Here is a 12,441-nt window from a genome sequence, read left to right as displayed (position 1 = left end):
TAAGATAAAGAATCTGAGTCAGCGAACTTTAACGACCACTGATGACAAGTACATAAACTAAATTTAACACCGATCCCCGACAGCGGTGCCAAAAACTTGTTCACAATAAAATACATGCAAGCGTACGCGATCACAAGTAGTATAAGATTTAAATCAAGTTCGTTCCCACAGAGACTGGTTTAGGTTAAGTTCAGATTATGCACTTATGAAACAATGTATGATTATCGTTCACATCTAAGAAAAGTAACAAATTTAAGTTGATTAACTACTTAAGAGATTATAATAGCATGCATTAACTAAGAGATTAAAATTGATTTACATATATGAGAATAAAACATGGGATTCTAACTTCATTAAATACTTCATTCAAAGTTTATGTCTTTATCAATAGTATGCGATGATGATGATAACTAATCAGATAACACGAAATTAGTATATGATTGATAAGTGGATTTTATATATACTTGGAACGCTTCATTACAGGCTTAAGTTGGTGTTTTGGACTCAAGTTATTGGTATTTTGATTTGTTTTTGTGTTTTTGCATTACAGGCTTTAGTTGGATGTACAAATGAGCTTTTCAAGGAATTATGCTGAAAGGAGGTCAGAGTGTAAAGTCAATACCATTCTCATATTGAAGAGAATCTCGATAGCTTCGCGTGGACTATTGGATTACCAAATTCTGACAGACGGAGCTCAAGATACAGAAGAAACAAGAAATTGGAGCCAAGGATCAGAAAGTCGGCGCGCCCGTGTGGAAGGCGGAGCGGCCGCGCCAGAAGTCAGAAATCGCGTGCGCCCGTGGGGAGTATGGGGCGGTCGCGCCATGTCTTTTTACTGGAATCCTGTTTTGACTTGGATTCGAAGAAATTGAGGGCCCAGGTCATCCAGAAGCTATATAAACCAATAAAAAGACGTTTTTAAGAAGAAGGAGCCAATGGAGAGCATTGAGAAGACCTAGAGAGCACAAGACGACTATAGAGAAGAAGACTTTTATATTTTTCAATATATTTGTACTTCAGATGCTTATTTTTTATTTGTCTTTGAACCCTAGTACTCTTATATTATTTATTATTATGTTTTCATTGGAACCCATGGTGACGAAGAGTTCGATTATGAACTAATCATTATCGTGGGGTTCTAACGGATTTATTTATGGATTTCAATAGTTAATTTTTTTATAATCCTTTGTGTGTGGTGATTTATAATTTCCTACTTTGGTTGTGCTTATTCATCTTTGATGCGTAGCTAACTTTTAAGATTTTTTGTTAATCTCTATTGAAGCGACAATGAATATTGTTAGGACGAAAATACGCGCTAAATTACACACAAGTATATGTGTTCGCAAGTAATATAGAATTATTTCTAGTTCGTTCCCACAGAGACTCTTTTAGGTTAACTTCAATTTATGTACTTCTGCAATAATGGTATGGTTATTATTCAATGCTAAGATGATAACAAGTTGAGATTGTTTATAACTACGAGATTATACTAACTAATATTAGCTTAGAGAATTAATGATTTACTTATTTAACACAAATATGTGATTCTAACTTCATTAAATACTTCATTCAATAGCCTTTTTATTCTTAACCTTAGCATGCAATGGTGATGACACTAATCAGATAACACGAAACTAGTAAACGCCAACTTTCATTGTACGAATACCCTGCTACCAGACATCCACAAAAGAGATAGAAGCTGAATAGACACCAATTATATTGAGACCCTATATATCTATAGAATTTGACAACATAATGGTTTAATGCACAAGTTATCTATCATGATTACATAGGGCAAATAAGATGGTTAAAATTACCTACGAATCATGCATATCAAATACATGAACCTATGCTAGCATGGCAAGTTCTAAACCCCTATATTCACTTTCGCTTCAATAGAGATTAACACATTATCTTATAAGTTCGCGACGCTCATAAGACGAATAAGCACAACCAATACTAGGATATCATACAACCACCACCCACTAAGGTATCGAAATAAATTAACTATTAAAATGCATAAGTAAATTCGTTAGAACCCCACGATAACGATTAACCCATAATTGAACTCATCATCACCGTGGGTTCCGATGAAAGCATGGTATAATAAACGAAGTCTTTATAAACTGAATAATAATCAAAGTACGTTAAACAAGAGTAATAGGTTCAATAAACAAGAAAACTAGCATCCAAGATTACAATTCAATTAAAAAAATTACAAGTATAAACAAGCTTTTCTTCTCCTTTGTTGTATTTGTGCTCCTAGGTCTTCTCGTCGTCTTCTCCTTAGTCTCTGTTATGAAAAATGTCTTCAAAGAGTCTTTATATAGCAGCCCAATCAGAAGAGAAGTCCAGAAAATCAATTTTCTAGTTGAAACAGGATTCTTCAGTTTCGGCCTAGCGCAGCCGCGCGCGCTCTCAGCGCGGGGGCGCTATCCATCTAACAAACTGGTGCGACCGTGCGCTATCACAGTGCGGCGCGCTGACCTACTGGAAAAAATTCTGAACTTTGTTTTCTTTGCTAGTTTTTGATGGCGATCAATGAGCCTTCATCCAAGACACCTTTCTAACACCATTCCAAGCATAAAAATATTATAAAACCCTTCCTGCTTCCGACTATGCCCTAAAATGCTAAACACTACAAAAACACATCAAATACACAAATAACTTGAGTACAAAACACCAATTCGAGCCTTTATAGGACGTTATAAGTGGATATAAATGCCACTTAACAAATATAGAGGTTTAGAACTTGTCATGCTAACATAGGTATATGTATGAATTGACATGTATAATTCGTTACTACTAAGCATCCACAATCAAGATAGAAGTGGAGTAGACACCAATTATGCTTAGACCCTATATGTCTATAAGATTTGAAAACATAACGGTTTAAGAACAAGTTATCTATTATGATTACAAAGGGTGTGTAAGATGGTTAAAATTACACTACGAATCATGCATGTCAATTCATACATAAACCTACGCTAGCATGGCAAGTTCTGAACCTCTATATTCACTGTCGCTTCAATAGAGATTAACAAACAATCTTAGATGTTAGCTACACATCAAAGACGAATAAGCACAACCAAACTAATAAATCATAAATCACCATACACTAAAGATTTAGAACAATCAACTATTAAAATCCATAAACAAATCCGCTAGAACCCCATTATAACGATTAGTTCATGATCGAACACATCGTCACCATGGGTTCCAATGGAAACATGATACTAAATAAGTTCATAATACCATGCAAGATTATATAAAGTACTAGGGTTCAGAACAAATCAAAACAAGCATCCAAAAGTATCGCCTAAATCGAAGAATACAAAACTATGGAACTAAATCTTCTTCTCCTTAGCCGTCTCGTGTGCTCTAAGTCTTCGTAGTTCCTGGCTTTCTTGTTCTTAAAAATGTCTTCTTTTCATTATATATAAGCCCCCGGTTGACCTGGACTCTTCAAATCACCCAATCAGACTCAAATCAGGATTCTGCAGCAAGTGTATGGCGCGGGAGCGCTCTACCTAGCGCGGGCACGCTCTCTTTCTGTCAATATGGGCGCGGGCGCGCCTGCTCTCTAGAGAATTTCCTACATTTTCTTTATTCTTGCTCTGATCTTCGTGCAAACTTCCGCAACTCTATTCCCTGATCTCTTATCAACATAAAATCATTTGAAAGCTCATTTCCACCTCCGACTAGTGCCCTGAAATGATTCAACACAAAACACATTAAAAATACCAAATACTTCAGTCCAAATACCAACTTAAGCTGATATGAAGCATTCCAAGTGGATATAAATTCCACTTATCAGCCACAAACTCAGCTTACATCGTGCAATGAGTTATCACGGTTTGCTTTGAAGATTTTTATGAAATTGCCACATCAGCTAGTGTAAACACATAGCCACTCATAGAATTTATAGCCTTCTTTCTTTATATCCAGTTCACGTCAGTATATCCCTCTAATATTGTTGGATATCCGCCATAGTGCAGCCTATAGTCTCGAGTTCCTCTCAAGTACATCGGTACCCTTATGATCGTTTTCCAGTGATCAGCTCCGGGATTACTCGTAAACCTACTCAACTTGTTGATTGAGTATACAATGTCTGGTCTAGTACAACTCATTAGGTACATCAGACTCTCAATTATCCTTCAGTATTCCAACTGGGAAACCGCTACACCTTTATTCTTGGATAGATGTAAAGTCATTTCCACAGGTGTCCTAGCTTTTTCAAAGTCATCCTTAAGAAACTTCTCAAGGATCTTGTCAACAAAATGAGGTTGACTCAATGCGAGCCTCTGATGTTCTAGAAATTTGGATTCCTAGAATCACGTTTTTGAGACCCATATCCTTCATGTCAAATCTTGCCTTTAACATGTCCTTTGCAGATTTGATCTCTTTATCATCTCTTCCGGCAATAAGTAGATCGTTTACATATAATGACATCATGACATAAACATTATCATTGTCCTTGACATAAATGCTCTCGTTATCTTTGTAATAGGCACGGTTTTCACATTCATTGATCTTGAAGCCATTTTCCAGCACAACCTCATCAAATTTCTCATGCCATTTCATAGGCGCTTGCTTCAAGCCATACCGTGACTTCACTAGTCTACAGACTTTCCTTTCTTGTCCAGGTACAACAAACCCTTCAGGTTGTTCCATATAGATTTTCTCATCTATATCCCCATTTAGGAAAGTTGTTTTCACATCCATTTGATGTACTGCTAAATCTCGCATTGCAGCGATAGCAAACATCATTATTATAGACGTTATTCTCGTTACTGGAGAATATGTGTCAAAGTAATCAAGACATTTTTGTTGCTTGTATCCTTTAACTACATGTCGTTCCTTCTACTTGTTGATAGTACCATCAGTTTTCAACTTTTTTAAAAAAACCCACTTGTTGCCTAACGGTTTACAACCGTTTGGAAAATCAACTAATTCCCAAGTATGATTCTGTAGAACTGAATCAACTTCATTTTTAATGGCCTCTTTCCACGTGGGGCCATCGAGTGAGGTAACCGCTTCCTTATAAGTTTTCGGGTCACCTTCCTCGGGCAAATAGGTCATAAAGTCAAACCCATAGGATTTCTCCGTACGTTATCTTTTGCTCCTTCTCACTACCCCACATTCTTGTCCTCACTTTCTTCACTCTCATTATTGTCATCTATAGACTCATGAGCTCGTTTAGATGCTGTAGGAAGTTCGTTTCCTGGATTACAAGGAAACATCGTCTTAAAGAATGAGGCATTCCTAGATTCCATAATTGTATTCTTCTGAATGTCAGGAATCTTGAAATCATACATGAGAAACCGATATGCAGTGCTATGTGGTGGATATCCGATGAAGATATAATCCACGGTCTTTGGACCAATCTTCACCTTCTTAGGTGTAGGGATCAGTACCTTTTCCAGACACCCCCACACTTTCAGGTGTTGGTAATTTGGTTTATTTTTCTTCCAAATTTTATAAGGACTTACATCATTATTCTTGCGCATGGTAATTTTAAAATATTATTTGCGCTTAGGATGGCTTCCCCCCACATCGATTACGGAAGTCCAGAGCTTAGCAACATCACATTCATCATCTCTTTGATAGTGCGATTCATCCTCTCAGCCACTCCATTTGACTGAGGGGAGTATGGTGCAGTGACCTATGGATTATACCATGTTGTGAACAGAATTCCCCAAAGGGTTCAACATATTCACCTCCATGATTACTTCGTATCGTTTTGATTTCATCAGATTGTTATGTCTTCCTTATAGATTTTAAATTTATCTATAGCTTCGTCTTTGCTTTTCAGCAAATATAAATAGCAGTATTTTATACATTCATCTATGAATATAATAAATACTAGTTTCCTCCTCTTGTTAAAGCAAATTTTAAATCACAAATATCGCTATGTATTAGACCTAGCACTTTGGTGTTTCTTTCCACACGTTTAAATGATGATCTCGTTAATTTTGCCTCAACACAAGTCTAGCACTTATGTTTTGAATAATTGTTAATTTTGGTATATTTTCTTTTACACTTAACCTTCGTAAAGTGTCATAATTAACATGTTCTAATCTAGCATGCCATTAATTAGGAGACTCAAGCAAGTAGTCAGAAGAATTTTTCATTTCATTATCGTCCTTAATGGACATAACATTGAGCTTAAAAAGCCCATCGGTTATATAGCGCTTTCTTACAAACATACCACTCTTAGATAAAACAACCTTATCTGACTCAATTACAATACGAAATCTGTGCTTATTCAACAAAGAACTAGACACAAGGTTCGTGCGAATATCAAGCACATACAGTACGTTCTTCAGAGTCAGATTCTTCCCAGAGGTCATCTTCAGAATCACCGTGCCTTCACCTTCAATGGTAGAAGTCACTGAATTCCCCATGTAAAGCTTCTTACTAGCATCGGAAGCTTTGAGGCTAGAGAAAATTGCCTTGTATGAGCAAACATGCCTGGTAGCACCAGTATCAATCCACCACTCACACGGATTAGATCCGACCAGGTTCACTTCAGAGACCATAGCACAGAGGTCCATATTACCCATCTCTGTGGAGATATGATCGACCATGTTTGCTTATTTCTTCTTGTTGGCCTTTTTGGGCTTCTTGCAATCAGAAGACCTATGACCCACTTTATCACGGTTGTAGCACTTTCCTTGAAATTTTGACTACGAAATCCCTCCCTTAGGTGTCAGTTTCACCCTTTTACCATAAGTGGACTTCTTGGGCTTGGAGCTTTCAACATGCTCCACCATATTTTCCTTCTCAGTAGCAACATTCACTTTCTTCTCAGATCTTCTATTGACTTCGAGCTATATACGTTATACAACGAGTCAGCCAGGCAGTTCAGCACATAATTCCGACATATGTAGTCGGAGTGCTTCCAAGCATACAAAGTCTGCATGTAGCTCTCACCAGTGAGCAATGGCACCTCTTCCTTTAGGAAGCGATCTAGATGCAATGTGATCAGATAAAAGTGCATATTTTGTTGCCGACATTTGAAGTTCGTTCCGTTGAACTTCTCGGGTTTATCAGGGTATGCAGCATGCACAATTGGCATAACAGGTGCAACATGCACCGCAGGTGTGACAGTCGGTACGGGCGTCTGTACTACAGGTGTATGTACACCAGTAGACACCGCATGTATAATCGGAGGAGCGAATCCTGCCAATATCTGTCCAAGAGGCACACTAAACTGTCCAATGACAGTGTGTCCTACAGGCACATGTCCCGAAGGCACATGTCCAACAAGTGTCTGACCCCCATCAGATACTACGATTTGTGTGTTAGGGTTAGGCGCCTGCTAGTGAACCCCATCAGATCCAGTGATCTGTGCATTGTGATCAGCCGTCGTGTTCATCGTATTGTTCACAGTGTTATTGTCCATAGATCTGTTACTCAACAAAAAGACAGAGACAAATATATTAGTCACAGATAATAAATAATAATAGCTTTAAGATTGTTATCCATAATCGATTTAAAAAAATAATATAAGTTCGTGTGTGCGAATTACAGAGTAATAAACTCCGAAAAATAAACGAAGGGATATGAAGGAGACGTTCTCGAGTCCAGTTGTATAAATGTCTCCTTAAAGCTATTACGGCCCCCACCGTATGTGCGAGTCGCTAGCCTCCCAGGATAAAACGAGAAGACGGCGGTGTTGCAGGAACAGCGCATTCGGCGAACTAGAACGGAGTAAAGGACTATCACCGGAACACCGGAACAGAGAGATGGTAGGGTTTGTGTTTGTGAGGCGGCTGTGTTTTGTATATCGAATAAATAACTAACCCTAAGCCTAATACAATATTATATAGGCTCGAGGGAAACGTGTGCGCTACTCCACGCGTAATTAAATAAAACGCGTTATTTAATAATCAAATATGTAATTGAATTAGATTATTATTACGCCAAATCAATTATAATAATTCGTAATAAAAAACGAATTAAGAATTTAAAAGCCCAAATCTAGTGGAAATTAAATTTAGCAAAACTAGTCCATTCGGGTCAATTTTCCGCTACATTTGTGTCCGCACGTCGTACACTCGGGCAAGCTCGAAGGCTTCGCAAGCCTCGGATTACCTCTCGAAAGCCCGTGATTTGCACCCCCTGCGCACGCGCGTAGGTGTTTGAGCAATACATAAGTAACACATTTGAACACTACATAAGTGTTTTGTTATATAAAGCTATCTATGCTCCTTTGCAAAATCAATGTGGGACTTTCTTTCCTTCCACAAATTTCCACTACTAAGAGACCAATTTTGGATGATCATATCGCATCCATCTATTAGTCATTTTGAATGATTTAAAGTGCATCTGGCCGCTTTCTCTGAGGAGAACGCATTCCGAGTGTTATTCGTTGCGCGCACACAACATTCGTCCATTCAAATTATGACTCAAATTCACTTGAAAATGTGGGACTACAACCCATATTTTCCAACAATTTTAACAGGCTTTAACAGTATAAATTGTTATCTTCTTTGAAATAAAAAATGAAAAGAAATGAATTGCACATACATACAAAGTCCTGCTCTTCTTCGGTAAAAATGCTAACAAATGAATAATTTTAATAGATCATAACATGCAGATCATAAAATCATTACTTAAGACCAATTATGAAACAAAAAATCTTCTCATTTTTCAAAATGTCGCGTCATACGAGAGTAATATTTGTCCCTTGCTTCCTCTTCTTGGTAGAGCCATTTTCAAAAAATTCACATAATGACAAAGAAGATGATCTTTTTCTAGGGCTTACTTTTTTTGGCCCTGGCAAGTTAGAGCCGATTAAGTGAGGATAATTAAGTATTGCAGATGAACCACGTATTCCATAAGCAGCTCTATCATACGCCCTTGCAGCATCCTCAGGTGTCTCATATGTTCCAAGCCAAACTCTTCGTCCTTGTTTGGCCGGATCTCTAATTTCTGCTGCAAATTTTCCCCATGGACGCCTCCTTACACCCCGGTAATGCCCACGAGGCAGCCCTAACATCTCTTGTTCATCAGCACTACTGCTTCTGACAGTTTCGGACATAACTGAAGTTGTTTCATTAGAGGAGAGTTCCATTTTCACATTCAGTGTTTGCGCTAAGCTATTTTCCATGGTTAAGAAATTGCCTAAGCATGTCAATTCTGGTGAAATGTTGTTGCTAAATACATCCGAAAACTCAAAATCATCGTATAGGAGATGATTTTCTATAGATTGGAGCATGGAAGAGAGCTCAGTGTGCAAGAATATTTCTTCACACATTTTTATAAGATATCAAGTAATGTATGTATGTTTTGGTAATGTAATAAAAAGGGTTTATTTATGGATGTGTTGATCTGTACAAGAACAATGGCAGTAGCTAGCTTATATAAACACATGAGTAGGCACAGAAGCTTGTAGAAATACAATGTGTTTAAGTAGAAAGCATGCATTTTGTGTTGTATAATTAAATAATCAGATTATGATTTAGTCAGGAAATTTGTTTATTAGAATTTTGGATATGATGAATCATATCAAAAATGTAGCTTGGGTTGATATATTGCCACGTCTATGTACAAAACCTAGCTTTACGACACCATAATTTTAAAACCCTGAAGAAAACGCGTTTAAATGTATATCATCAAAACTCTTAATACCTTATTTCTTTGTAGTTTGTTAATTGATTTTTCTGGAACGGTTTGTATTGATGTACATAAGTTGACTAGTTAATGGCACAAATTAATAGAATTACTATCACTACAACGAAACATGGTAAAATCGACCGGATATAACCGACAGACGTCGATTTGTTCACTTTTCTTTTCTCTATTTCTTTCTCTATCTCTCTATTCTCTCTATCTCTCTCTTTAACACATAAAAGTACTCAAAATGGATAATTCTCACTTAGATTGAATTTTTTCACTTCCAATTGAAGTTCATATGATTTTTCAGTTTTCATGTAAAATTTTGCATGTAAAAGATTCGTCAGTTTTGTCAATTTGTTGAATATATGTATAAGTATAAATTTTAGGTTTTTTGTCGGTTTGTTTACGTTTAAGTAGAAGTATAAATGTATTTTTAGGGTTAATTTGTAGGGATTTGCTCTTGTAAACATGATCCGTACTCGGAAATGGATAAATATTAAACTTTATATGTGAGTTTGGAACTTTAATTTGTTGTATATATAGATTAAGTTGATTTAATTATTTAATTTTCATAATTAAACAATACTCTAATTAGTTGTGTTTATTTTTATCGTTAATTTGTGAAATGGATACGTTTATATGCATTTTATATGCATTTTATGTGATTTTAAATGCTTTTTATGTGATTTTAAAATCATTTTCATGTAATGTGATTTACTAGCATATGTTTTATATGTAATGTGTTTTAATATGCATTTTATGTGATTTTATATACATTTTTTATGTGATTTTAAATGTATCGTCAATATGTGAATTTATATGTATCTCTAAGTGATTTTAAATGCATTTTGATGTAATGTGATTTTAAATACATTTTGATGTAATGTGATTTTAAATACATATTGGCTAATATATTCTTATTGTTTATTTTAGGATATTTTTGCTTGGTTGTTGACGTTGATAATGATTAGCCTCGTTGTTTTGGCAATGGCGAGGAAATGGAAGGTAAAGGATGTTGAGAAGGATAAGGGGAAGAAGGACAAGGGCAAGGGCAAGGCCAAAGCCACAAGTACTACAAAGGGCAAGGGTAAGGCCAAGGCCAAGGGTAAGGGCAAAGGTAGCGTGCATTTGCGGAATGAGCCGACGGATTCGGATTCGGACCCGAATGATCCGACTCGGCACATGACAAATGCGGAGGAGCGGGAATGGCGAGGAAGGCGACCTCGATCACATTCGAGTGGCATATATGGAGAGAAACCGCCATTGAAGCCATATCGCATTGATATCTCCGATGGACAGTAAGTTAAAAAGTTTTTAAATTGCATTATTCCTATATGTTTATATTTTTGGTTCATTGTTCAATATTGTTATGTGAATTGTTAATGTTTATTGTTTTCTTTTATTTAAATATAGTATTGAAGATGATACGGCTAAGAAAATATTTTTGGCTATGATTCGGGAGAAGTGGCCTCTTAGGCGTTAAACTTATACCGATATCGAAGAACGTCACCCGTGTTGGTTGAATGCAAGAGTCGAGGAGTTTCAAGTAAGTTAAAAATTCATTTTTTTTGTAATTGTCATTTATTTCTTTATTTTATGATGCATTTATCCTCGTTTTATTTTTTTACATTTTAGAAATATTATAGGCATCTTAAAGGGCAAAGTCGTTCAAAGGCCCGAAAAATTGTGGAAGATCACATTAAAGTGACGATAAAAATGACTTTAAACGAGCTTAAGAAGAGGGTGGAGCGAAAAGCAAGGGAGGAGGGCGTGAGCAAGTTTTCTTTGAAGCCGCCTTATTGGTCCGTTCCTTTTTGGAAGGACCTTTTGGAGTATTGGGAGAAGAACGAAGGACACTTGCACCGGTCATCGGTTGGATCCACCAACCGACAACAAGTTAAAAGATTGCATAGTGCCGGTGCAAGGTCATTCAATAAAGTTCGGGAGGTAATATTATTATATTCCATCACACACACATACATACACGTTCACCATATTTAATATAATCAACTAATTATTATGACGTGCTAATATAAGTTGTTTAATATTTTGAAAGGTAATGACGAACAAAAATAAGAAAATGCCGTCGAGACTCGAGGTGTGGGATAAATGTCATAGGAAAGTTGGATCCGATCCGGAAAATCCCGTCTACACTACACCGGCCGCCATGCGTATTGCGGTAATTTTTATGTGCTTTTATGACCATTTTATGTGATTTTAAAATCTCTAATAAGTGAATTTATATGTATTTTCATGTGATTTTAAATGCATTTTTATGTGTTTTTATATGCATTTTTATGTGATTTTAAATGCATATTTAATAAGTGATTTTATATGTATTTTAATGCGATTTTAAATTCATTTTTATGTGATTTTATATGCATCTTTAATATGTGATTTTATATTTATTTTAATATGATTTTTTATGTGATTTTATATGCATTTTTATGTGATTTTAAATGAGGTTTAATATGTGATTTTATATGTATTTATGTGATTTGAAATGCATTTTTATATGTGATTTTATATGCATTTTGATGTGATTTTAAATGCATCGTTAATATGTGAGTTTATATGTATTTATGTGATTTTAAATGCATTTTTATATGTGATTTTATATGTATTTTTATTTGATTTTAAATGCATCGTTAATTGTTTTAAATGAATTTGTAGGAACGATATGTCACCATTCTCGAGCGCATGCCCGTGGAGGTTACACAAACGGGTGATCGGGATGAGCCGTGGGATTGGTGGATGGAAGCCTTGGAGGTCCCCCAAGGTACAAAGCCGAAAAAGAATTATGTGGTGGGGTTC

Source organism: Apium graveolens, chromosome 1 (assembly GCF_009905375.1).
Source record: "Apium graveolens cultivar Ventura chromosome 1, ASM990537v1, whole genome shotgun sequence".
NCBI classification, from domain to species: domain Eukaryota; kingdom Viridiplantae; phylum Streptophyta; class Magnoliopsida; order Apiales; family Apiaceae; genus Apium; species Apium graveolens.
The sequence above is the reverse complement of the archived record's forward strand: the minus strand, read 5'-3'. Positions refer to the sequence as shown.